Here is a 5,185-nt window from a genome sequence, read left to right as displayed (position 1 = left end):
TTAACTGAGAATAGCCATGAAGCTATCTGCTAACAAACACACACACATACACATGCGCAAAAAGACAAAGACAAATAAAAGGTCAAAAACTAGAAGCTAGAGAGGGCCCAGGTGCCTATGACACAGTAGTTCCTTTACCATGATGGTATTTCCAGGTGCCCTCTCTGCGATGAAGTTATGTCACCTCTTTCTTCTCTGTTTCCAAACCAGTGGATCATGTCTCATGCTGTTTCTTTTAGAGTCCCGTGCAATGAATGTGCCTTCTTTCTCTCACTATTTTAACCTAAGCCTAGATTCTCCTTCACAAATATTTAATGTATCCTTGCTCTTGAAGTTGCTGTGTTCTAAAGGATAGATACATAGCCAGGGCTTTACAGAAAACTATGAGTATGTTACTTTGATCCTCATGAAAGTCCTAGGGTGTAGTTATGATTTTGTTGCATATGTGGGAACATATTTGAAAGTCAATATTATCAAATTCAAGTGGCTAGAAGATGAATTGGAACTTGAATCAAATCCCTGCCATACACTATATTCTTCATATCAACTACTGTCTTCTGCTACCTCTGGTATGGAGAGGGGTGTAGGTGAACACACAATCCCATCTACGAAGCTATTGACATTTGATAGTGACCATGAAAGGAAGAATAGGTTTTCCTGAAGAGAAATACACCCAAGGGTATTTGGGCAATACAAACTGGATTTGATGTGTTTTTTTCTTTTTCAGAACATAAAGTTGGAAGGTTCCTTAGCACCGGGTTTCTTCATAACCCTTTAATGGACCTATATCAAAATATCTCTTTCATTACTCCATCCTGCCCCCAACTTGACCATCCCAATCCCTCATGTTTTCCTAGCCCCATTCCCTCCCCTCTAACCCATCCTGCCCCCAGTTTATCTAGGAGGAGATCTCATCTATTTCCTCTTCCCAGAGAGATCCATGCATACCTCTTAGGGTCCTCCTTGTTACCTAGCTTCTCTGGGACTGTGGATTGCAGCCTGGTTATCCTTTGCTTTATTTTTAATGTACTCTTATGAGTGAAGACATACCATGCAGGAACCCAGAAGGATGGACTCAGCTAAGACTCCTAGCAATAGTGGAAGGGTGCCTGGCCTGGCCTTCCCCTGTAATCAGGCTGGTAACTACCCTAATTGTCTTCATAGAGTCTTCATTCAGTAACTGATGAAAGCAGATGCAGAGATCCACAACCAATCACTGGGTCAAGCTTTGGGAGTCCAGTTGAAGAAAGGGAAGAGGGATTGTATGAACAAGGGAGTGGGGGTCAAGATTATGATTGGGAAACCCACAGACAACTGATTTGAGCTTGCGGGAACTCATGTACTCATGGACAGACAGCTAGGGAACCAGCATGGGACCAACCTAGACCCTCTGCATCTAGGTGACAGTTGTATAGCTTGGTCTGTTTGTGGGTCTCCTAGCAGTGGGACCTGTCTCTGGAACATGAGCTGGCTCTTTGGAACCTATTCCCTATGGTGGGATGCCTTGTCCAGCCTTGATTCAAGGGGGAGGAACTTGGTTCTGCCTCAACTCGATGTGCCATGCTTTGTTGACTCCCATAGAAAGCCTTACCCCTTCTGAATGAAGACAAAGAAAGAGTGGATTGGGGGCTGGGGTAGAAGGGACATAGGGGAAGGAATAGGAAGGGGGGGAGAGGAAACTGTGGTTGGTATGCAAAATAGATAAATATTAAAATGAAAAAATAGAGCATGAAGTTGGGTGGGTAGAGAAATGGATGTAGGTCTTCGAAGAGTTGGGGGCATGAATACAATCAAAATACATTATATGAAATTCTGAAAGAATTTATTAAAATACTCTTTAAAAAATCAGTGGACTAATTGAATATGACTGCCTTTCAAACTAATAAGATTGTGTGGACTCCACGAGAAGGCCATGTACTTTGCATATTGTTTTCAAAGGAATTGTGAGCTGCAGCTTTGATTAATTATATTAATTCTTAAATTTAGAATCAAACTGAAAACTGTTTAGTTCCTGGACTCCTTTCATGTCCTGCGTAAGCCTTCACTGGAAGCCTTGAAAAGCACGTTTAGAAACTGAACTATGTTTTCTTTCTAATCCCCTGGAGAGCAACGCCGTGAACTTTATCCCGTGAGGATGATGAAAGCTGCAGAAATGAGTCAGAATAGAATTAGGGTTCTGTTGTTGTTGTTGTTGTTCTTTTGTTTTGTTTTGCTTTGCTTTGCTTTTTTGTCTGAGTCAAGCCCATGAACTGTAGCTAACATTGGCGATCTTTAAAGCATTCTGAGGGAAGTTGGCAATTTATACACAGATGTAGTAGGAGAGAACAGGAATGCTACAGTCACTTGAAGAGAGCCAGTATGTCTGGAACGGAGCAGTGAGGAGCTTTTACTGTCTTCGAGATCTGTCTGATAATGTTGTAAGAGGGTTCCACCATATTTTCAAAGAAAATGTTTTAATGAGCTGCTTGGGATGAGAGGTAAGACCTCAAGGGACATGTTCAAACTAAAAATGATGGCTATTGAGCAAGAACTGAATTCAGAAATAAAAGAACACTTTGTTTTCGTGAGCCCTCTCACAGAGCTGGAGAGAGCCAAATTGCTCAGTATAATAAAGAGATGAATATGCAGAGCCTGGGGTGGGAGGAAGGGCGGGTCCAGGAAGTCCATAGTCAGGGGGACAAGGAAGGCAAAAACAGAAGTCCCAGGAGTATCACTGCTGAAAGGAAGCTTTGGAGGAGAAAAAAATGATGAGATAATTGTTACTGTACCACATGTGGCGGAATATCCCTTTCATCTCCCCTGTGGATTCTGTGCTCTCACTAAGGCCTTTAGAAAAGTAGACATGAGGACTAGAAGTCATGCAGAAGTTCTGTGTCGGTGAAGGCATACAATTCAAATCAAAGCTGCTCTGGGGAGAAGTCTGTTGTTATCTGGGCTGACAAAGTACATGAAGAAAGTGAAAAGAGATATTAACAGGCCTGGGTGAAGGAGCAGGGTAATTTTATGAGGGGTCATGAGGGCAATCTTAAACATTATGCACCTTGCCTTGGTGCAAATAGGGAACAGTTAAAAGGATTTGAGGAGAGGAATGACATCATCAGGGTTATAATTTAGAATAATTATTTTGGCAGCAATTAAGAAAATGGGCTGGAGGAAGCAATGCAGGGGTCGAAGGAAATTGTGGCAGTCCAGGAGAGATGCTGATGGCATGAACTGGTGAGCTGTGGAAAGAGAGGAAGAGAGGAGCACACATGCACACACATGGGAAAACTAACAGTAAAAGTCTCCATTGGTTACATATGGACCAGAGTTCTGATGTTCTTACAGCTGATGAGTTACAAAGATCTGGGAGCCATCACTGGAGATAGAGCTCAATGATAGTCTCGCCTATTACAGAGATCTGGGAGCCCTCACTGGAGATAGAGCTCAATGATAGAGTCTCACCTATAATGTGCAAAGTCCAGGGTTTGGATCCTAGCATAATAAAAATAAAATTGTGTAAAATACATGATACATGGAATTATATTATATTTAATATAATTATATATAGAGAGAAGGATTGTGGACAAAACATTCTGGTTTGTATTGGACCAAGGGACTCCATGTGTTGGAACTTTCTATGAGGAGCCAAGAAAATCTAGGAAAACTAGGATGAGTTTAGTCACCTTATTGGCACCAAAGTTGTAAGGACAGCGTTCAGTTTCTGACTCGGGGTGAAGGCATCACTGAGATGGGGAAAGCAAAAACAGGCTTATATACAAATGTTAAGAGGATCCTGAAGTCGGATTTTTAGACATGTTGGGTATCAGAAGCCTATCGGATATCCAAAAAATATCCAGAGACAGACAGACCTTTTTTTTTTTTTTTTTTTTACATTCCAGTATTCAAGAGCTATCTTTAAAATATAACTTAGAAAGCTACTAGATCTTATGTATATGAATGGATAAGATTTCCCAGGGCAGGGGTAGTTTATTCAGAGAAAGCAGAATCAGGGGGTGGGAGATGAAGAGAGAACCTCGGGAAACATCAATATTTACAACATACATAAAGTTCCCAAGAATGGTTCTAATAGCAAGAAAAAAAAAAAACCAAGAGAGTGCATAGTCTAGAAGTTAGGACAAGACAATATTTGAAGAAGCAAGCTCAGGTCAGAGTCCAGTGCTACAGACAGATCAAGTAAGATAAAGAAGCTGAATTATCCTTCAGATTTAACAGCAAAGGGAATCACTACTGATCTTTGAAAAGGCAGTTTTAGAAAAATGGTAGAGAGAAGCCAGGCCAAAGAATGAAAGCATAGAAGAAAACGGAGATAAAGAAAAAGATTTTTTTTCTCAACAACTTTCAAAGAAGGGAAGATATGAGGAAAGTAGATGAGGAGAGATGTGAGAATGGGGAGGAACATTTTAATGATGGATACATTAGCCTAAGTCCTCAAGGCAACAGAGCCTGAAGAAGGATTAGCTGCTTTTCTGTCTGTGAGATGAGGCCCAGGAAGTGGACATGAGAGGAGACTAGAATCAAGAAAAAGCTGAGTCCCTGCTTGCCCCTTCCCAGCAAGCCATGGGAGCAGTTCATTCTGCTGCTGCATCTGAAAGCTTTGATAAGGAGAACTGGGGCCCGGGGTGCAGCTTAGTGGGTAGAGGCCTTGCAAAGCATGTCTAAGGCCTTGGGTTCGATACCCAGCATTTCATAGTGCAGGCATGACGGTGCATGTTTGCAATCCCAGCACTCAGACTCCAGAGACAAGAGGATCAGAAGTTCCAGGTCAGTTGGGGTATATGACACTCTGTCTCAAATATGTATATATATAATCACCTCTGAGTAGTTTGCATAAAGGAAGTAGATTGAAAAGTTAGGCTATGCTTCGTCTTCTGGAATCTTACTGTTGGCGGTTTACCACATGAGTCACACTTCCAGGCTATACCCTCAGGCGGTTGTGAGGAAGTCGGAGTCCACACTCGTCAGACGTTTTTCTTATCCATATCTAGGAGCAGACTAGCATTGTGACACAGTTTGTGTTCAATAAGACCAAGGAGACTTAAGCAACTAAATGCGATTGAAATGGAATCGGTAGAGAAGAAGTTCCCAGTTCAGGCAAAGATGTATAAAACTAATGGAGAGATATCGATATTAAAATAAACTTGGATAGAAATACAGGTCATTACATAAACAAAGTGAAGGGGAT

Source organism: Chionomys nivalis, chromosome 18, assembly GCF_950005125.1.
Source record: "Chionomys nivalis chromosome 18, mChiNiv1.1, whole genome shotgun sequence".
Classification (NCBI taxonomy): Eukaryota; Metazoa; Chordata; class Mammalia; order Rodentia; family Cricetidae; genus Chionomys; species Chionomys nivalis.
The sequence above is the reverse complement of the archived record's forward strand: the minus strand, read 5'-3'. Positions refer to the sequence as shown.